At 36.8% G+C, this 24,435-nt stretch overlaps 1 pseudogene; it reads left to right on the plus strand.

Moving 5' to 3' along the window:
- LOC118626219 overlaps positions 1 to 21,934 on the plus strand; it is a 30,999-nt pseudogene extending 9,065 nt beyond the window's left edge.
- The last annotated feature ends 2,501 nt before the right edge of the window (positions 21,935 to 24,435 follow it).

Raw genomic sequence — 24,435 nt, forward strand, 5'->3', positions numbered from 1 at the left:
ACCTAAACCAAATGGAGACAAGCAATCTTCTAGATGCAAAGTTCAAAACACTGGTGGTAAAGATGCTCAATGAACTTAGTGAGAACTTCAACAGCATTAAAAAGGATGCAGAAACCTAAAAAAGAACCAGTCAAAGATAAAGATTATGTTTGAAATAAAGAATAGTTTACAGGGACTCAATAGTAGAGTACAGTAGATGAAGCCAAGAATAAAAATACAAATTTGGTATATAAAGTGGCAAAAAACACCCAATCAGAACAGCGAAAAGAAAAAAGAATCCAAAAAGATGAGGATGGTGTAAGGTGTTTCTGGCACAACTTCAAATGTGCCAACATTCACATTATGGGGATGCCAGAAGGAGGAGAGAGAACAAGAAATTGAAAATCTATTAGAAAAAAATAATAACAGAAAACTTCCCTAACTTGGTGAAGGAAATAGACATACAAGTCCAAGAAGCATAGAGAGTCCCAACAAGCTAAACCCAAGTAGGCCCACACCATGACACATCATAATTAAAATGCAAAAGGTTAAAGACCAAGAGAGAATCTTAAAAGCAGCAAGGAAAAAGCAGTTAGTTACCTACAAAGGGGTTCCCATAAGACTGTCAGCTGATTTTATGACAGAAATTTTGCAAGCCAGGAGGGATTGACAAGAAATATTTTAAGTGATGAAAAGCAAGGACCTACAACCAAGATTATTCTACCTAACAAACTATTATTTAGAATTGTGGGACATATAAAGAGCTAAACCAAAGAACTTATATGTGAGTATGTGTAACCAATGGACATAGACAACAATGCTTGGTGGGGGGTCGGATAGGGAGGAGGGTGTCTGCCAGGGAAAAAGGTAAAACATATGTAACAAAAATAAATTAATAAAAAAATAAATAAATAAAGAGATTCTAAGGCAAGAAAAGGCTAAAGGAGTTCATCATCACCAAACTAGTATTACATGAAATGTTAAAGGTCCTTCTTTAAGAAACGAAGAAAAAAAAAGATAAAATTATGGACAATCAAATGGCAATAAATACATATCAACAATTTAATAAAAAATAAAGAAACAGAACAGAAACAGATTCATAGATACAGAGAACATTTTGATAGTTTCCTGATGGAAGGGGGTTTTGGAGGATTGATGAGAAAGGTGAAGGGATTAAGAAGTACAAATTGATTGTTACAGAGTAATCATGGGAAAGTAAAGTACAGCATAGGGAATATAATAAATAATATTCTAATAACTATGTATGGTGTCAGATGGGTATGAGATTTATTGGAATGATAATTTAGGAAGTTATATAATGTCTGATCACTGGTGTGTACATCCAAAACTAATATAATATTGTATGCCAGCTGTAATTGAAAAATAAAAAATGATTTACATAAGTTTTTTTTTAAGTTAAGAAAAAAAGAGAGAGAGAAATAAAACCAAACCACAAAACCTAAATTGTAAGCCTCTGTTAAACTATAAAACTGGGTTAACAATATGACATTTCAGGGGATTTTCAAGGTGTCATTTTTTTCAAGGGGAAAATTAGGAAAAAAAATACAGCTTTTATTCATTCCACCTAAATATTTCTCTGAAACATGGTATGATAATGTGCTATTTTATCACCACTTTTCAGGTGTTTGGTGTTATCAGTGGATTAAAGTTTGTCCCCAGGGAAGTGGTCTCAGCTATTCAAGAGCATATGAGTGAGATGGACAGTACACTGGAAGACTCCTCTGATGTTCGATTAAGAGACACGAGAAGAACCCATTAAAATTAAAAGGTTTTATTTCCCCACTGATTGCTGTATATATTGGAAACAATAGCTAGAAGTCATTATCACCCCAAATTTGTTTTCAGACAGCAAAAAAATTCTGCTAATCTTTGTTAATTTAGAAAGAGCTTCTTGGCTACTGTGGAATTTGAAGAGAGGATACTATTTTTCACTATTTTTTTTTTTTTTTTTTTTACAGTAGTACTATTTTCTTTGGGAGGAATAAGGAGAATGGACAGAAGACAATGTACCAAGTCTAAATAAATCCCCTCTTCATTTACCTGGAAAATTTCACATTTTTTTTTCTCTCAGACAAAACTTCAAGAGAGAAAAAAAAAAGAAAAAGAAAAAGTTATATAACGTCACTTAAATGAGTTGTTTGTAAAGCGTATAGTTTACACTCTAAGATAGCACCACCAACCCCAAACTGGCTGGGTCAGATTTGGACTTCCTGCATGCACCTGAGCCAAAGGAGCACACCTGCCTTTACAGTTCTTATATTATCCATTTTTCTCTTTACTCCCTTTCAACTGAAGGTTTGGGGTAGGATTTATGACCACAAATGGATAATCAACTTTAGACAGTTGATGGGTTGTAATAAATCCTGTATCATTAAGAACTTTTGTCCTCATTACAGAGCAAAACAAACAGTGAATATCTAGGCCCTCTGATCTTCTTCTGCATTCAGCAGGTATTTCAGCCACTTCTCTCATGCAGAAAACAATGCTTATTAGAGGTCAAATAAGTACCTATAATTATGAAACATGGGAATACATCTATTTGATCAAGTGGTTTTTCAATCCCCAGATGTAATCATTGTGTAACTATTATGATATATATCTTCAGTTTTACATAAGATGTTTACATTAAGAATTACATGAGGTGTTCTCTCTACTGGCAGAATTTAGCACATGTATGTATGTCTATATTTTTCATCCTCCATGTCTATTACTGAGGACAGATCAGCATATATTAATATCTCTGTCAGCAGATTTCAACTTTACAGAAACTAATAAATATTCTGAACATGTTTACATGTTTTAAGAGTTTAAATTGTTGTGCCTACACCACCTCACACAACTAGACTCTCCCTTCAGGACCATACTTGAGTGCCACTATTACTGACTTCTTTCCTTCCACACCTCCACTTTTGCAACTGTGAAATTACTCATAGCTCTGATCCTTAGTTTCTTGCCTCCACTTTCACTAAATAGATTTGTATTCTAGTTCCATGGCTTTGCCTTCCCCATTAGGGAATGAGTTATCTGTGCAGGGATTTTTTTTCTTTTTTGGTCTTCCCTCACTGAAATTCAAGCTCGGTGAGAGGAGGAATTACCATCTGTGTTCTTTACTGCTCTCCTCCCCCCTGCTTTAATACTATACTTTGAACTAGTAAATGCTCAGTAAATTTTTGTTGAATTAAACAATAAACTGATCAGCCAAGTTTATTAACTTTATATGTAATGTATTATAAGACTGTGAATTGAATGAACAATAGAGATCAGTAATCAATTGATACTTTTCTTTTGTATGTGTTTCCTTTAGGATCTGGTGGCCCCTATTGAAGGATGGGTATAACTAAGAAAAGCAGAATTGTCTGGCCCCTGAAAGATGCCCATGGCTACAGTATATTTCCTAATCCAAGGAATCTCCTGCTACATTATTGCATAGCATAAGTTGTTCAGTATTTTAAAATGCAAGTCTATAGAGTCTTTTGTTGCTCTTGTTTTATATTTATTTTCCTTGTTACTGAACCAACCTTACTGAGCATTAAATGTCAAGTAATAGATTCAATGTAAGAGTTAGTCTAACACTTTTTAAAACATTAGGTATATATATATATATATATATATATATATATATATATATATATATATGTCGTAGATAGAGATTTACTAACATTTTTTTTCAAGAATTCTCTCTTCTTGTTGAAAAGGAACACTCAGATGTTCATGGGCTCAGTTCTGTAACTCTCTCCATTGTTGAAATTGGATGTTGGCACTGTCTTACTTTTGAGGTAATCAACACATTTGCATTGGCATTGAAATAACTGATTTAATTTAGATTTTTTTGGATGTACATGTGTAATTAGTGTCTTAAAATGAAAATAAAGAAAGAAAGAAAGAAACTTTTTAATCTTTTGTAATGAACCCATTATTTAAAAAAAGTATTACATTTACAGATCATTAGTTTTATATATATAATTTTTATTGAATATATTGGGGTGATATTGGTTAATAAATTATATAAGTTTCAGTTGTACAATTATAGAATACATCATTTGTATACTGTTTTGTGTGTTTACTACCCCAAATCATGTCTCCCTCTATCGCCATCTATCTCCCATTTACCCTTTTCTACCTCCTACCACCCTCCTTTCCCGCTGGTAATCATCATACTGTGGTTTGAGATTTGGAAGCAGCCCAAGTGCCCATTAGTAAATGAGTGGATAAAAAACTATGGTACATTTACACGATAAAATACTACTTAGCCATTTTTTAAAAAAAGGAAATCTTAACCTTTTGCGACAACATTATTAGAGTATCATGCTATGTGAAATAAGCCAGTCAGAGAAAGAGAAATACCATATGATTTCATCTAATGAACAAAATAAACTAACAAACAAAATAAAAACATAGTCACAGATACAGAGAGCAGACTGACAGCTGTTAGAGGGGAGTGGGATTGGGGGGCTGGGTGAAAAAGTGAAGGAATTAAGCAAAGCAAAAAAAAAAAAAAAAGACCTTTTTATACTTATGACCAATTCCTCTTATTTTCTGTGGGCCTTTATGAACTGCAAATAATAGTTCCATGGGTAAAGAGAGATGGGGTGATTTTGGTAAATAGATGATCTACAAGAGCAGAAGTCTAATGTAGGAGTTCCCAGTACAACTCTTAGCAGTATACACGTATTTATATATACAGCAAAGTGTTATTTCAAAATTCAAGATAGGTTTCTGGGGATTATATATATCTGTAAATTCAGTCATCAGTTTTTTCTTAGTCTATTGAGGATAATTTATAATGCTACTAATTATGTTTTAAGAATATACTAGTAAAACAAGCTTTGCTTTATATAAAAACTATTGACTTGTGCCATTTATATCAGTATTATTATTATACAGAGATAATATACAATACAAAATGATTATAATTGAAAACTATATTTAAAAAAAATATTTTTAGTAGATCATTTTTATTAGCACCTACTGTGTTCTTATTGCCTAAATATATTATCCACTTGAAATTAAAATCTGTTAAGGAATAAAAATATAAATAAAAAAGAATTAAAAATTTAAATGCATACTGTAAAAGGGAAATCTGGTAAATGTTCTTTATATTAAATTTAGTGACAATACATAGATTATACTCAGTGTCAGTTGAGCAAGTGGATGAAAAATGAGTGATTTTTGTCCTTTAGTTAAGTATGGTGCTAAGTGGTATGCACTACCATTAAACGCAAATTACTTATCACTTCAACAATCACAGCATGAGAGCATTCTATTGGAAGCTGTATTTTTAGTTTTTCTTGGTCCTCAGTTTTATTAAATAAATCAACTGATAATGGTTGGATAAGCAGAGAAAAAAATACTTGATGGCATTATGGCACTTTCATTTTAAAAGTGCTTATTCAATATGTCTCCAAATTGCTCTATTCTAGTCACTAAGAATTCACACATGTGCACATGCATACACACACCCTATCTGTCTCTCTATATAGTACACATTTTTTACGTTTCTATTGTTGACACTGTTACAGATGTCCCCCATCCCCTCCCTTTATCCATGTGTACCCAGCTACCCCCCTCTCTCTGGCCATCACTACACTGTTGTCTATGTCTATAGTGTGTGTGTGTGTGTGTGTATTTTTTATTTATTTATTTATTTTTTGACTTAATCCCTTCATCTTCTTTCATCCAGCCACCCTCCCCTCTGACAGCTGTCATTCTATTCCATGTACCCAAGCTTCTGTTTCTATTTTTTTCATCAGTTTATTTTGGTCATTAGATTTTACATACAAGTGAGATCATATGGTATTTGTCTTTCTCTGACTGGCTTATTTCTCTTGCATAATACTCTGCAGGTCCATCCATGCTGTTGCAAAAGGTAAGAATTCCTTCTTTTGTACAGCTCTCTAGTATTGTTAAATGTACCACAGTTTTTTTATCCACTCAACTACTGATAGGCACTTGGACTGTTTCTGGATCTTGGCTATTGTGAATCATGCTACTGTGAACATAGGAGTGCATATATTCTTTCCAATTGGTATTTCGGATTCTTAGGATATATTCTCAGAGGTGGGATCACTGGGTCAAAAGGCAGTTCCATTTTCAATTTTTTTGAGTAAACACCATCCTGTTTTCTACGGTGGGTGCACCCATCTGTATTCCCACCGACAAGGCACAAGAGTTACCTTTACTCCACATCCTTGCCAGCACTTGTGTGTTGATTTATTGGTGGCAGCCATTCTGGCAGGTGTTAGGTAATATTTCCTTGTGGTTTTAATTTGCATCTCTCTGATGATTAGTGACTTTGAGCTTTTTTTCAAATGGCTATTGGCCATCTGTATGTCCTCTTTGGAGAAGTGTCTATTCAGGTACTTTGCCCATTTTTTTATTGGATTGTTTGTCTTTCTTTTGTTGAGTTATATACGTTCTTTATATTTTTTGGAAATTAACCCCTCATAGGATGCATCATTGCCAAATATGTTCTCCCATAGCATGGGTTCCCTCTTCATTTTATTGATGGTTTTTCTTTGCTGTGAAGATTTTTAGTTTGATATAGTTCCATTTGTTTATTTTTTCCTTTGTTTCTCTTGCCCTAGGAGATGTATCATCAAAAATACTGCTATGTGAGATTTCTGAGATTTTACTGCTAATATTTTCTTCTGGGAGTTTTATGATTTCATGACATACTTCTTAGTCATTTATCGATTTTGAGTTTATTCTTGTATAAGGTGTAAGTTGGTGGTATATGTGTATATATCTCACACAATTTTATGTTAGCCACTTATGTGAAGCAAAAATCCCTCTACTTCATCACTTCCACATATCCTAATCTTAAATACCATTAGGAAGGGAAAAATCACCACTCCAAATGAGAACTCAAGAACTCTTTGCTACTAGGAACTTCTTTTAGTAGCATGAAAATAGCTATTACAGGGTTTGAGAGCTTTGTGAGAACCCAGTAAATATAGCAGCTCAGAGCCTTGGCAAATGGCACATCCTAACTAAATAGTAGTTGACAGAGTGAAATAAAGCAAGTCTTTTTTTACAAGTAAAATTATTTTCTCTTGAATACAGTGCATTTGCATATTTGTGTGTGTGTGTGTGTGTGTGTGTGTGTGTGTGTGTGAGAGACAGATGAGGAGTTGGAGTGGGTGGTGAGAGCAGATATAACTCCAGGGTGAAGAAGGTAACAATGGCTGCTCCCTCGAGGGGCTACTCCTGGCATCTAACCACTGACATTGTCATGATTCAATGATCCTCTTTCTGATGTAGAGTCAGAAGGTCAATAGTAACCTAGTATATGTCACTCACCTTACTTCATCCCATCAAATAGGCATTGTATCATCTCACATCATCACAAGAAGAGTGAGTTCAGTACAATAAGCTATTTTGTGAGAAAGATCACATTCACATATAATAGTTTGTTGTTACAATTGTCCTATAATATTAATTGTTGTTGCTAATCTCTTACTGTGCCTAATTTATCATAGGTATATATGACTAGGAAAGACATATATTCTGATTTCAGTACTATCCATGGTTTCAGGCATCCAGGGGGTCTGGGAGCATTCGCCCCATGGATAAGGTAGTGCTATTGTATTAAATTTTTACTCACTCGACCAATGCCTGCAATGCTTGAAATAACATCAAATATTTGTTTTATGCAGTAAGATATTGGTTCTATGGTATGAACACAGAGATCTGTTGAATGAAGGGTCTGCTTGCATTGAACAATGAGCCACTTGCAGCGCTGGGATCGAGTAGCATTTACAGGCCCTTCTCTCTTTGATTTACTTACTCTACTGAAACCCTAAGAAGAGTAGGGTTTCTAGAATGGTATAAACTCTTCAATAATAACATCTCCACATCTAGGTCATAGTAGGAATTCAGTAATTATATGACAAATGGATGGATAAATGAATGAATAAATGAATGAAATAATACACTATAGTGGCTAAGATCTGGGACTCTGGAGTTAGATGTAGGTTGACATCCTGCTCTGTAACCTTGGACACATGACTCAAACTCACTGAGAGATGTAAAATAGTATGTGCTAATCTACTGACTTAAACTGTATAGGTGGTCTTGGAAGTGCATGACTGGAGAGGATACCTGGATATCTGATTACCTGATGCACTCTGTCTACCTAGTCCTAGGAAAGGCTATCTCACAAGGGGCTCCCTGGGTTAGCTGTCCACATGCGATGTGAGAGCTTCTTGGTCAGGAAGGCAGCTAATTCAATAAAGGTTCCTTTTCTTCTGAAACTGACTGTATACTTTCAGTTCAGCCTTTCTTTGAATGGCCTGGGTTGCCCTGCTTTAGTTATTCAGCTAATTCTATGCTTGATGTGAGTGTGTAGCATGATTTCTTAGCATTCTCCTTAATGAGGCACCCAAAGTAGTTCCAATCAACCTCTCATGTGGGGTCTTATAAATGACCACTTCATGGGGTTGTTGAGAGGATAACAGATGATGAAAGGAATGTACTAGTTATTGAGATTGGCTAAACAAATTAATTTGAGAAAGAAGGAAAGAAAACAAAGAAGAGAAAAGTAGGGACAGAAGAAATGATGGAAGAATGAAAGGAAAAAAGAAGAATGAAAGGGGAAAAAATCTGGAAATAGGATTATAAAATCAATGTATAGGTAATTTTAATTTTTAATATATACTAATTTTATGTCAGTAATATTGTACCAATTTCCTTCACCCACACATAGTAATTGAGATGACCTCTTTCTCCAGACTACTGCTAATATAGATATTAATAGTAAAAATACTTCTTACTAAAAATGTAAAATCATTCCACTAGAAATGTTATGTTTTGCATAATTAATGAAAGTTTATCATTAAACATTTCTTTTCCTTATTGATTTTAGAGAGAGAGAAAGGGAGAAAGACAGAGAGAGATAAACATGGCTGAGAGAGAACATTGATTGGCCGCCTCCTGCATGCCCCCCACTGGGGATCGGGCCCACAACCTAAGCATTTCCCCTGGCCAGGAATCAAACTAGTGACCTCTTGGTGCATGGGTCAATGCTCAACCACTGAGCCACACCAACCAGGGAAAATTTATAATTTGACTATTAAAACACATTTTCTTATTTATCTCTGACAGTCCTTTATATACTAAGTGCAGTGAAAATTTGTATATATTTTTGGTCACTAAAAATACCAAGGTTGCAAGTTATTTAGTTTGCTTTAATATGTATTTTTCAAAAGAACTTTACATTTTTATGTAGTTTAACCTGTAAAGTTCTTTCTTTGTTTTCTTAAGATGATATATTTAATACTTTAGTATTTCTCTTATAGTTTGAAATGACACTTTTATAATGTAACAAGTACATATAGGCTATATATTTTTTCCTAGAAAGTGTTGTTGTTCCATTGATTTATTTTTTATTCTCATGCCAGCATTAGGATACATTAATTAATGTAGCTTACAGATGAATCAGAGACAAATATGACTAAATTATATACTACTAAAAAGCATTTGCTGGCAACAGGGCAAGCATGAGAGTAAAGAGAAGTAAACACCACGTGAAGAAAAATATTGGGCCTAGGTAATAGATATATGATAGTTCATTAGAAACTATTTTTTCTAATTTTGAATATATGTGAAAATTTTCATAATACATTCAGGTGAGTGATGATGCACAATGGGAAGAAGTGATCGCAGGTAGTCTCTGTATCAGGTGTGAACATAGCTCTACTCAACTGAGAAATGTATAACCACAAAAATAAGTTAATTAACTTCCCCACACCCCAAATATGTGATAGTTGTACATAGATGAAGCCGCAGCAGATACTCATGTTCAAAAAGAGATAGGGCAATCACTGAGCCATCTGAAATCCCACAGACAGTGGACGGTCTCTTGCTTTCGTTTTAGGGGATAAATTATTGCTTAGTCTTCAGTTCTTCATGGGGCAAGTTCTTCTAGTTTACTCTCCCCTTCACTCCACCTTCTGGGAGCTCCTTCCTTTGAGCTTATCCTCTGTAGTTACATCTGAAGTCAGCTTCAGAGAATATGTCCTCTGAAATCTGAGCAGCTTTGTCAAATTGCTTCCTGATCCTTGCGTCCTCAAAGTTATTTTAAGTCTCAAACAATCACAGTTTCTTTTGTTTTAGGTTAGTGGCTTTTTTTTTTTTTTTTGACAGCACAATTGTCTCAAAAACTTTTTGAGTTTTTAATTTATTTGATTCCAGTTAGTTCCATGTGCCAACGGAACTTAAGTTCTTTTTGAGACGTGACTAATTGCAGGTGCCCTGAGCGGATTAAGCATTGTGGGAAAGCTACATCTTTTTCCTGAGCTATTTTCTGCTAAATTAACCGAGTACCATCATAATCCACCCAGAGGTAGTAACAATGGGAGTAAGGGGCTTACCATTGATTTGATCCTCGCCAAAGGCCTTCTTTGCTTTAAGACACTCAGTTTGTTTTATACTGGTAGGGGGTGAAAAAAGTAGCCCTATTGCAGTCATACAAATCTCCAATTTTTTTTCCACTCCCCTTTCATTTCTGTTTGCTAACCAGCAAATTCTTTTTAAGCTCATTTCTTTGTAGTACTTGTCAAATGCAGCCAGTACTATCCAACACATGCTACTGATATTCTGGTTTTCCCATCTTTTCAAGTCCTAGAATATATAAGCTTATTAGATATAGCTTTCATGTGATTGCTGGCAACAGTTGCTAGTTTAAAAAGAAAAGGTTATTTCTTGCACCTGCCATCATATATGCCTCTAGGTCCCCCGGGGACTCTGCACAATATTGTTACCATTCTCACTCTGTGTCTAGGTTAGTCAAGTGACCACTCTGTAGAACACTGCTGGCTGTCATAACAACAGGGGAAAAAGGAATGGAAGGTAGCATGACGGGCTTTTCAAGCTTCGAGAAAGACATAAAGCATGTCCCCTCACTTCCATGGTCAAAGCAAGTTGCATGGTTGCAGGTGGGAGCCATGAGGGTTAGTTTAGATGGAAAGAGCTGTACGGATTCTAACTCCTCCCAACTCCATAGCAACCACTCTGAAACTCCACTTGATACGCTTTGAAAATAAACCCAGAATCTGAGTACTTATCACCTAATTCTCTGCTACAGTCTCCATCTCAAACACTCTTATTACTCTCCTGAATTTCTGCAAGTCTCCTTACTGATTTCCCTGCCTAACTCTCACCTGATTGTGATACATTCTAAATGCATGATCTCACATGATCCTTTTAAAATAAGTCAGATCATATGGCTTCTTTGAGTCAACTCTCCATTAGGTCAGCATAAAGGTGAAGTTCTCGCAATGACCTCAAGTCACGCGTAATCACGCTAGTCATCACCTCATCCTATCTCATTTACACATAATCTTGCCTTTATTTACTCTGGTCTATCATTCTGCTTTTTGTGGGTTTTTTTTTCCTATTTTCCAACATACCTGTTTTTTTCAGCCTAAAAGATCATTCCAGGCTTCTGTTGAAGCTGATATGCCACAAGGTTAAATTTCCTCAGAGGTCCATGTGGTTACCTCTTTTGCCTCTTGTCTTTGCTCAGATGGCACCTTCTCACTGAAGTTAACACTGCCCCTCTGTTCAAAATCAGAATCTCAGAACCGCCCGTTAGAGAGCTCTTGAAATCCGATGACATTTTTCTGTAGTTCCACAGCCCCCAAACCCTGTAGGATTTTGCATGCAGATCAATTTAACTCTTTTTATTTACTGCAGCATTAGTCTTTCCCACAGGTACAGCAGCTGGGGGAGCACCCCAAAGAGGTTTTTAAAGGCATTTGATCACTAAATATTCTCCCTAGGAGGAATTGTTACGTGAGCTCCTAGGGAAATGTGTACTGGTGAGTAGAAGGAAGAAACAAGCAAACAAAAACAAACCAAAAAACCCCAAATTTACTGAATCATGGAGCAAGCTTTTAATAAATAATTCTGAAACCAGTTCTTAAATACTGTGAATTAGGAGAGCATGGATAATTCCTAAATATCTGTATTTTTAAAAACCATTGAATGTGATTATGACGAAACTCTAGGTATCCACTAATATAGATAACATGAATAAAGTAATAAATCAGGATGATTTTGTAGAAAAATATTAATGTTTTAATATTGTAATGTCAACAATAAATTTTTCCGTGCTAAAGATATATTTATAAGAATATATCATATCATAATACCAGATATCAATTTATATTACAAGGCCATTATAATCAAAACAGCCTAGTACTGTCATAAGAACAGGCATATAGACCAATGGAACAGAACAGAGAGCCCAGAAATCAACCCACATCTCTATGTCAATTAATATTTGACAAAGGAAGGAAGAACATACAATGGAGTAAAGACAGTCTCTTCAGTGAAAGGTATTGGGAAAATTGGACAGGTACATGCAAAAAAACAAAAAACAAAACAAAACTAGACCACCAACTTACACCATACACAAGAACAAACTCAAAGTGGATAAAATACTTAAATGTAAGTCGTGAAACCATAGCATTCCTAGACAAAAACATAGGGAGTAAAACCTCAGACATCTCTTATAGCAATATTTTTGCCAATTTATCTCCTAGGGCAAGGGAAACAAAGGAAAAATAAATAGCCCTGGCCGGTTTGGCTCAGTGGCAAGAGTGTCGGCCTGCAGACCTAAGAGTCATGGGTTTGATTCTGGTCAGGGGCACATACCTTGGTGGTGGTTCAGTCCCCAGTCCTGGTCGGGGTCATGCAGGAGGCAACCAGTCGATGTGTCTCTCTCACAATGATGCTTTTCTGTCTCTCTCCCCCTCTTCCCTCTCTTCCACTCTATCTGAAGATAAATAGGAAAAAAAAAAAAATCCTCAGTTGAGGATTAAAAAAGAAGAAGAAGAAGAAGAAGAAAAATAAAAAATAAACAAATGGGACTACATCAAACTAAAAGCTTCTGCACGGCAAAAGAAACCATCAACAGAATGTAAAGGGAACACACTGTAATGGAGAACATAATGCCAATGATACATCTGATAAGGAGTTAATTTCCAAAATACACAAAGAACTTACACAACTCAATACCAGGAAGACAAACAATCCAATGAAAAACTGGGTAAAGGATCTGAATAGACTCTTCTCCAAAGAAGACATACACATGGCCAATAGACATATGAAAAAAAGCTCAATGTCACTAATCAGCAGAGAGATGGGCAAATTAAAACCACAATGAAGTATCACCTCACACCTGCCAGAATGGCTACCATCAATAAATCAACAAACAAGTGTTGGTGGGGATGTGGAAAAAAGGGAACCCTCGTGCCCTGTTAGTGGGAATACAGATTGGTGCAGTCATCATGGAAAACAGTAAGGAATTTACTAAAAAAATTAAAAATGGAACTGCCTTTTGACCTAGTGATCCCACTTCTGGGAATATATCCTAAGAAGCCTGATACACCACTTTGAAAGACTATAGGCACCCCTATGTTTATAACAGTGTTATTTACAATAGCCAAGATCTGGAGTAGATAAAAAAGCATTGAATAATTTACACAGTAGAATAATACAAAGCTGTAAAAAGGAAATCTTACCTTTTGTGACAGATCAGTAGACCTGGAGAATATTATGCTAAGTGAAATAAGCTAGTCAGGGAAAGTCAAGTGCCATAAAATCTCACTTATATGTGAAATCTAATGAACAAAATAGAAACAGAGGCATGGATACATGGAATAGATGGACAGCTGTTAAAGGAAGAGGGTAGGAGGAGATTGGATAAAAGAAGATGAAGTGATTAGGCAAAGAACATACATGCATAACCCATAGACACAGACAACAGTGTGGTGATGGTGATAGGGAAGGAGAGGCAGGGCTGGGTGGAGGTGGGCAGAGGTGGGAAATAAGAACATCTGTAATAGTGTCAACAATAAAAACATAGTTTAAAATAATAAAATTGTAAAAAGCAAAGTGCAAACAAAAGACTATATCATATATTAGGATTATCAAACAAAAGAACCAGTAAATCACACACAACAGAAGTTATATAATACATATACAGACAATAATGCAAGAACACAATAAAAAATATAAAAGTTTATATCAAAAGGACACATATTGAATACATTTTAAAATTACTTCTGGGTCAAACAAGAAATACAAAATATAATTGCAAGTTATAAAGAAATTAATGGTAATGAAACGATTATAATACTATGTTTGAAAACTTATGAGATAATGGCCAAAGCTGTTTCAGATGGAAATACTTTATTATGTAAAAAATTAAAATCAAGAAGCTAGAAAATATATGAAAAAAGAATAAACCTTTTAAAGCTGAAAGTTATTCAGAAAATAGAAACACAAATTAATATTAATAATTTTTTTAAATGATAAAGGTCTGTATTAGTTTTCTTTTCTGGTGGGATTGAAAAAGAAAAGTAAAAAATTGCAAACACACAACATTAGGAATCACAGAAGGTACACACCACAGAAAAAGAAGAGGTTAAAATATTAGGGTTTAGTATACTAATCTCTGTGTTGATAATAAAAATATTTTAATTGAATAATTAATTAAAACATCACATTTATTTTAGAGAGATTGAATTCTTAAGTTAATAATCTTGAAATACATTTAAAAAGTATTTTACAAAATATCTTTCAGAAAAATCATTAAATGAAATGAATTTGTGGTTGATTTAAATAAAATCATTAAGAAAGTGCTAAATGCCATGCTATTTAAATGACTCTAAGTAACTGAAAAAATATGAGTTGCTAATAATTTTAAGTCTATGTAAACTGTTTATGTATATATAAGACTGATGGCTAATCAATAATGATAATGTGTATGTACACCCATACATACACACCCACAATAATTACAGGCCTGAGAAAAATATTAGCAAGTTTTGCATAGAACTAAATTAAGAAATATATCCTCTTCCTAAATATGATTTACTGAATCACTGAGCAATGACTCACCATTTAAAAATATATTTGTACAGTGCATGAGCAAAAATAAAAACAATCTTCTTATTGATAAAATTTATTATCCATTCAAATTTTTTGGTAAGGGAAGGATAATTCCATAAGTTGTGTTGGGAGGATTTAGAAAAGTAGCATTCATGAAAACATGGGATAGGACGTTTCTACTGTATTTATCCCATAAAACACAATTTTTCAATCAAACAGGGAAGAATACTTTGTGAAAGTTCTGCAGTGCAGTGGAGAAGTTCCAGCACACTGATTGATCAAAATCCAAGATTAGATGCATTTAATAGGGCAAGAGGAACAGTTTCATTTTACCTGAAACACAACTCAGTGCCAGAGGAGACTGTCTTGGCCAGTGATTTTGCCCACAGGAAAATGAGTTTGCAAGCGAGTGCCCAGATTCCCGAGCTATGCACAGCTATGCCAAAGCGCCTTCCTTCCTTCTTGCCCAGCCAAAGTACTGAGGTGTACTGCATGACTAAAACGCAAAGAAGGGAGGGGAGAAGAGCAGTCAGGCCTTGAGGGTACAGATCTTAATTGCTTTGCAGTCTCTATCAAGAATTCTGCCCATGAACCACTGGGGACACCTCACCTGTGGATCTCCCCAAGTGGCCCATGGGCACGCCTAATGCTCTACTAGTCTCATCCACAAACTCCCCACCTCACGATCAGATCCCTGTGTCCTCCCAACAGCAGACTGAGCAAATATTTGCAGGCATCTAGTGGGCACATGCACAAAGCTGGCCTGACGGGGGGAATGGAGGAAGCACACACAGTTGAGCACTAACTCAATCTTAGGGAGAGCAAACAGAAGGCTGTCCGAACCTGGCCTGACGTTGCATCATTAAAAGAAGGCAACATTCTTAGGAACTTCCCCTAATAAGTTCCCCTAATAAGAGGCAGCGTGGAGCAGGCATATCTATAGAAACTTTAGAAAGCCTGAGAATTCCTGGCAGGACTGACAGAAGGTGTTTCTTTCCTGAAGTCAATGAGTAAACCTTGCATGAAATGACTGCTTCTTCTAATGTAAAGATAGCAATGCAGGACTTCAAGGAACATGAAAAATCTAGAAATCATAGCATCGCACACACATACACACACAAATAAAACCACAATAATTTTTCAGCAATTGACCCCAAAGAAATAGAGATCTGTTATTTGCCTGATTAAAGCTCAAAATAGTTGTTCTGAGAAAGCTCATTGACCTATTAGAAAACAGAAAGACAATTTAATAAAATCAGGAAAACAATATGTGAACAAATCAAGAAGATTCACAGAGAGATAGAAATCATTAAAGGAAGTAAATAGAAAATCTTATGTTGAAGAATACAATAAATAAAATAAAATAAAATAAAATAAAAACACAACTGAAAGCACCAACCACAGACTTTATCAAGCAGAAAAAAAGAATTTGAGAAGTAGAAGACAAGTCATTTGAAAGTATCCAGTCAGAAGGGAACAAAGAAAAAGGGAATGAAGAAAGCTCATGTGAATTTTGAGATGCCTTCAAGTGAAAATATCTATGTATATTGCAGTCCAAGAAGAAAGAAAAGAGGGAGAAAGGGGCAGAACACTTACCTAAAGAATAAATGGTTGAGAACTTTCCAAATCTAGGAAAAGATTTGGATATACAAGCTCATAAGTCCCCCAAAGGATTCAACCCAAAGATGTTTTCTCCAAAATGCCTTATATTAAAAGTGTCTAAAGTCAAAGAGAATTTTAAAAGCAGCAAAATAAATAAATTTCTCACATGTCAAGGAAAGCCCATGAGGTGACCAGCAGAATTCTCAACAGAAACCTTGCCAGCCAGAGTAGGCAGATATATTCAAAGTGATGAATGAAAAAGAAAAAGTCAGTCCAGAGTGGGTAACATGGTACAGATGTCTTTCAGAAATTTAGAAGAGATAAAGACTTTCCCAGACAAAAGCCTTGGGAGTTCATCACCCCATGCCTTACAAGAAATGCTCTGCAGAGAGATTCAAGCTGAAACAAAAGGACACTAATTAATAACAGTGAAACATGAAATATAAGGAATGCTAGTAAAGATAGGCATATACTCAGTATGTTACTGGCATAAAAATAGACACATAGACCAGACCTATGGAAAAGACTAGAGACCCCAGAATTAACCCCCCACAAACACAGTTAAATGATATTTGACAAGGGTGCTGAGAAAACCCAGTTGGGAAAAGATGGTCTCTTCAACAAATGGTGTTGGAAAATCAAGTGCAGAAAATAAAATTGCATCCTTATTTTACACCATTCACACAAATTAACTCAAAATAGACCAAAGCCTTAAACATAAGACCTAATACCATAAAAGTACCAGAAGAAAATATAGGGAAGAAGCTCCTTGACATTGGTCTTGGCAATGATAGTTGGAGAAGACACGAAACACACACACACACACACACACACACACACACACACACACACACAAAATCAGTAATCAACAAATGGGACCACATCGAACTTAAAACCTTCTGTACAGGAAAGAAATCCATTAACAAAATAAAAGGCAATCTATAAAATGGGAGAAAATATTTGCAAGCCAATAATCTGATAAGGGATTACTATCCAAAAATATTTTAAAAGCTCATACAATTTAATAGCAAAAACATAAAGAACTCAATGGAAAAATGGGCAACAAACCTGAATACACCTTTTTCAAAGAAGATACCCACATGGCCAACAGGTACATGAAAAGGTACTCAATATTATCAATCATTAGAGAAATACAAATCAAAACCAAATGGAGATATTACCTTATACCTGTTAAGATAAAATGGCTTTTATCAGAAAAACAACAGATAATAATTTTTGGCAATGATGTGGAGATAAGAACCATTGAATGCTGTTGGGTAAGATGTAAACTGCTATAGCCACTATGCAAAATATTGTGGAAGTTCTTAAAAAAATTAAAAATAAAACTACCATACAACCCAGCAATCCTATATCTGTGTATATATATCTAAAGGATATGAAATCAGTATCTCAAAGAAATATCTGCATTCATGTTTATTGCAGCATTATTTACAATAACCAAGATATGGAAACAATCTAAGTGTCCATTGATAGAGTAATGGATAAAGAAGATATGGTATCTATACAATAGAATATTATTCATCCACAAATAGAAGGAAATACTGCCATTTGCAACATGAATGAACCTAGAAGATTATCAATAAAACTATTGATATTATGCTAAGTGAAATTAGTCAGACAGAGAAAGACAACTACAGTATGATCTCAATTATATGTAGAATCTAAAAAAAAAAAAAAAAAAGGAAACTCCTAGAAACAGAGTAGAATGTTGGTTACAAGGGGTTGAAAGTTGGAGATAGGGAGATGCTGATCAAAGAAAATTAACCTTCAACTATAAAATGATTAAGTTCTGAGGATCTAGTGTATAACAGGGTCACATAGTTAATAATAGTGCATTGTGTACTTAAAATTTGCTCAGAGAGTAGACTTTAAGTATTCTCAACACACACACACACACACACACACACACACACACACACACCAACACACACAAAGGATACTATGTGAGGTGTTGGATGTATTAATTAACCTGATTGTGGTAATGATTTAACAAATGTGTATGTTAAATTATCACTTGTACACTTTATATGTACAATTTTATTTGTCAATTAGACCTAAATAAAGCTGTCTAAAATAGAAATAATGATAAAATGTCTTTAAAATAGTGTTGGGATAATTTGTTCATCATTTGTAACAGAAAAGATTGAAAATTCTAAACCAATTGCCACCAGATAGGTTGAATTTTAAACCCTTTAACCAAGTTGAATGTGTGTGTGTGTGTGTGTGTGTGTGTGTATGTATGTATATATATCTTTTTACATAAAATTATTTAGAAATAATGTAAATATTCAATCAACAATATAGGATTGGTGAAATAAATTAGAAATATGTTCTCATAATAAAATTCTTTACAGTATTGAAAAATATAGTTGAATATAAAATCTCTATAGCATATACAAAGAGATGTTTCTCATTCACTGGCAGGTCTCTGCTTCATATTTAATCTGACAGTTCTGAAATAAAAGACAAGAGAGACAAAAGTTTGCACAGGTCTTCTTATGTTGAGACCTAGAAGGGGCTATATTCATTCTACCCATATCTCATTGGGAAGAATTCAGTCATATGGTCCCAACATGCTGTGCGGTAGAAATCTAGTCTTCCTGAGAAGATTGTTTATGTCAGGGGCCTATTTTTATTTGTTTTCTGTGAATGATCAGATAACAAGTCTTTTAAGTTTACAGGTTGTATAGTCTCTGTGACATATATTAAACTCTCTTGTTGTAGCACAAAATTGACCATAGATGATACATACAGAAATGGTTGTAACTGTGTTCAGGAAAACTTTATGTATAAAAATAGATAGTGAGCAAATTTGAACTGTGAGTCATAGTTTTCTGACTCCTGGTTCAGAGTACAAAGTCTTGTTTTTGCTACCATACAATAATTTACTTGGAAAAACATCTGTAACACATTTTATAGAAAGTACATATGTTATTTGTAATCTAAATATATTTTATAAAAATCTCTCAGTAGAACATATATGTATGTCTATACATAGGTATAGACACACATGCATCTCTCTCTATATATAAATAGATAGATGATAGATGGATAGATAAATGCATATCTTTGCATTAAAATTAGAGAAGAATATGCCAGAATTTCAGCACTGGTTATCTGTTGGTATTTCAGGTGATTTGCTTTTATGGGTGTCTACATTTTCTAATATTTTTATAACAGACTCATAGTGTGCACACAGGCACATCTCATTTTATTGTGCTTCACGGGTACTATTTTTTTTTTTTTACAAATTGAATGTTTGTGGCAATCCTGCATCAAGCAAGTTGCCACTTTTCCAATAGTATCATATGATGGTTAGCATTTTTTTTTTTTTTTTTTTTAGCAATAAAGTATTATTTAATTCAGAGATGTACATTGTTTTTTTTTAGATGTGTTGCCTTTGCACACTGCATAGACTACAGTATGGTGCAAATATAACTTTTATATGCACTGGGAAACCAAACAACTTGTGTTACTAGCTTTATTGTGATACTCACTTTATTACAGTGGTCTGAAAAAAACAACTTACAAAATATCTTCGAGGCATTCCTGTATATCATTAAGAAACAGAGGAGAAAAAAGAGTGAAATAGACCTGGGCAAACAAAATTTAAAGTGTATTTTAAAACAGCATTAATTTCAGCACAGGAGCAACGCCTCTGCCCGGGAACCTCCAAACCTCTGTGCGGGAGAGGGAGCGGGTGCGGGGCCAGGCGGGGGCACCTCGGAGAGAGTGTCAGACGAGGGGACCACCCTCATTCAGACCCGCAGCGGCCACGCCAGGGCTGGCGGTTCCTGGGGCACCCGTGCCCCCCTGACAGTGACTCGCTGAACACCGGCATCATCTGCACCATTGGCCTGCTTCCGCTCGGTGGAGGTGTTGACGGAGATGATTAAGTCTGCAATGAATACGGCGCGTCTGAACTTCTCTGGTGGAGCTCACGGGCACCATGCAGAGACCTCAAGAACCTGCGCCCGGCCACGGGACTATACTTCTGATCCCATCCCTGCCAGCCGGCTGCTGTGGCCCTGGACCCAGGGCCTGAGATCCGAACAGGGCTCACCAAGGGCCGCGGCACCGCAGAGGTGGAGCAGACGAAACGGGCCGCGCTCAAGATCGCTCTGGATAACGCCTGCCTGGAAATGTGGGATGAGAATGCCCTGGGGTTGGACCCCAAGAACGCGTGCCAGGTGGTGGAAGTGGGCAGCAAGGTCTGCGTGGACGATGGACTGACGTCTCTAAGGGTGAAGGAGAAGGGTGTTGACGTCCTGGTGACAGGGTGGACAACGGTGGGTCTTTGGGCAGCAAGAAGGGTGTGAACCTGCCCGGGGCTGCTGTGGACACGCCTACCATGTCAGAAAGGGACATCCGGGATCTGAAGTCTGGAGTACAACAGGATTTAGACATGGTGTTCGCATCCTTCATGCACAAGGCATCGATGCGCATGAAGTCAGGAAGGTCCTGGGAGAAAAAGAAAAGAGCAAGGTAATCAGCAAAATCGAGAGTCATGAGGGGGATCGGAGGTTTGATGAGATCCTGGAAGCCAGTGATGGGATCACGGTGGTTCGTAGTGATCTAGGTATTGAGATTCCTGCAGAGAAGGCCTCCCTGGATCAAAAGATGATCTGGTGGTGCAACCGGGCTGGGAAGACTGTCCTCTGTGCCACGCAGACGCTGGAGAGCACAGTCAAGCAGCCCCATCCCCCCCGGCTGAGGGCACTGATGTGGCCAATGAGTCCTGGGTGGAGACATCTAACTGCATCACGCTGTCTGGAGAGAGACCAAGTGGGACTAACCTCGGACACTGCGCGCATGCAGACCCTGATTGCCCTTGGGGCAGAGGCAGCCTTCTACCATTTGCAATTTTTGAGGAACTCCGCTGTCTGCAACCCATTAACAGTGACCCAGGGAAGCCGCCGCCACGGGTGCCCTGCACGCCTCCTTCCAGTGCTGCAGCGGGGCCATAACCATCCTCCCCAAGTCCGGCAGGTCTGTTCACCAGCCAGGTACAGCCCAGTGCCTGTGCCCCCAATCACTGCTGTGACCCTAATCACCTAATCACCACACAGGCTCACCAGTACTGTGGCATCGTGCCTGCGGGTGTAAGGACCCAGTGCAGGCGGCCTGGGCTGAGGACGTGGACCTCCAGGTGAACTTGGCCATGAATAGTGGCAAGGCTCGAGGCTTCTTCAAGAAGGGAGATGTGGTCATTGTGCTGACCGAGTGGTGACCTGACTCTGGCTTTACTAACACCTCACCTGTATTAGCCAGCGGTGATGGGCCCCAGAGCCCCGCCTCCAGTCCCTGTCCCATCCCTTCCCCCAACCCATTCGTTTGGCCAGCAAGGCTTGGAGTGCTCACTTGGGGCTGTAGTGTGGCACGGGTGGGCTGGGGTACCAGGGAAGAAGATTAATGCCTCTGTAAAACGTGGCCATTAAATTTTTTTTTTCTTTATTGATTTTAGAAAGAGAAGAAAGAGGGAGAGAGAGATAGAAACATCAATGAGAGAGAACCCTGATTGGCCACCTCCTGCATGACCCCCACTGGAGATTGGGCCCACAATCTGGGCAAGTGTCCTGACCAGAATCCATCTGGCAACCACTTGGTGCATGGGTCGATGCTCAACCACTGAGCCACACTGGCTGGGCTAAATGTGGCTATTTTTTAGACCCTGGTCAGGTGAGGTAGCCCAGAGCCAGGCTGCCCATCTTATGGCCCCGCCCAAGGAAGAGAGGCAGGGGTGTAGGACTGGAGGCCCAGAGTTAACAAACAGGGCAACAGTTCCTGCTTCTCCTCCTTCGTGCACTCTGTTCAGTTCCTGTAGAAATGGACACTCAGAGAACCCCCCAGGCCTGGACTGGGGTTGGGAGATAGCCAGCTAGACAGGCAGTGGTTCCAGTTTCAGCAGACTCTGGCCCTGCCCTTCACTTGCTCCTCCAACCTCCTCAGCCTCCCCCACTCCCACCTTGTCCTGCACCATGCGCTTCTGCTCCTGCACGCCACTCAGCTGCAGCAACACTCCACCCTCCACCCTCATTTCCTCCACTACTGCAGTGCCTCTAGGCTGCTACAGAGCCTACCTGTATGTCAGTAAACAGCAGCTGAAGCAAAACAAACAAAAAAACAACAGCACTAATTTTAAAATACTTTACTGGAATAGATATAAGCAGACAAATCAATGGAATTGAATAGAAAACCTAAAATAAACATAAGCCAAGTCTAAGAATTTGATGTTTGGCCCTGGCCGGTGTGGCTTGGTTGAGAGGTCACTGGTTTAATTCCTGGTCAGGGTATATGTCCGGGTTGTGAGCTCCATCCCAGTAGGGGTGTGTAGGAGGCAGCTGATTCTCTTTCTCTTTCTCCCTTCCTCTCTCTCTAAAAAACCCAACAGAAACATATTAAAAAAATAATTTGATATTTGGTAAAGAGTTTTTGTTTGTATTAATATATGAATCATATATATATGTATATATATCAGATAAATAAATAATTGCATCTATATTAATGTATATATCAGATAAAATGTCTTGCACACTAGTGTTGAATAAATATTTATTCAATGAGTAATTGGGTCATTGATTAAATTATTAATTAAATACCCTTATTCTAGATATTATACCTCATTTATTTTTTTAAAGGTATTGCTGACTATACTTTATGTAAAGAATTTTTATTGTGAATGCAGTCAAATATAGTTTTTTCCTCTATCTGGTTCCCTCTCTACACTAAAAATATTCACAGTTATGAGATCGTATTCTCTACCCATTGTTCCATGGCTTTAGTTTTTAGAATTAACACTTTACTTCCTGGAGAATTTAGCTTATGGAGGAAAGATTTAGCCTCATTTTCTTTTCATTTAACTAATTCTCCTTAGACCATTAATTGCATAACACTTCCTTTACCAACCAAACTGAAATGAAAAGGAATTTAATCTTGCTCCCAACTACCCAAACCAACTACTAGGGCTGCCCTCTATGGGTTTATGACAATAACAACTCTAACCCCTCAGGTCAGATAATCATATGTATGATAATTAACTGTATGAGTAATTATTGTGTTATGCAAATAAACAATGCAGATGAGTCATTTCATTAAACAAGCACCATGGGGTCATTAGGCTTTGATCTCTGTCCTAGTCTTTTGGGGAAAAATACTTTCTATGAACCACTCTCCTGAACTGGCAATAAAACATGACTGGTAAGCTCACATTAAGCAGAATAATATGCAGACTTCTTAATTTGTATTGAATATGTGTCTGGTGGTTGGGGCCCACTGTAATGAACTAGCCCACAAATCACAGCTTAATGGGAATCTACTTTTACATATTGCTTAATTAAAAGTTGTGAGCTTATTAACATGTGTCTTTGGCACTGAGCTTTGGGGATGTAATCTCTGTGCAAATAAGACTAGGTTGTAAAAGTTTTATAGATTGACGATGATATTACAATCCATACCTTAATAACCCATCATTTCCTCTAAGAATTTTTCATATCTTACGTTCTTCTATTCAGCTGTAACATATTCCTTTGTTTATGTTTTTCAGTAGGTAGAACCCACTGTAATATGGACATTCTTTCATCATTTAATCTTATTAGCAAAGTTATCTTGAAAAGAGTCTTAGAGCTCGCCTTTCATTAGAGAAGCTCCAGGTAGTAGAGATCTATCAGATAGGAGTTTGCCGAATTTCCATTATAAATCTTTATTTTCGGGGATTTATAATTCAGCTGTAAAAATGTTGCCCTAGGCTTCAAGTTGGAATACAAGGGCTTAGCCTTAGAGAGTACATTGTTAACACACAAAAAAAAATGGTGTTGTTGTTTTCATCTTACCAAAGTGAAAAAAGCAATGGCATGTAACCATTTTCAAATACTTTCGGATAAGTCACTGTAAAATGGTGTTTGGAGATTTTTGTTT

The sequence above is a fragment of the Molossus molossus genome, unplaced genomic scaffold (assembly GCF_014108415.1).
Source record: "Molossus molossus isolate mMolMol1 unplaced genomic scaffold, mMolMol1.p scaffold_m16_p_12, whole genome shotgun sequence".
Lineage (NCBI taxonomy): Eukaryota > Metazoa > Chordata > Mammalia > Chiroptera > Molossidae > Molossus > Molossus molossus.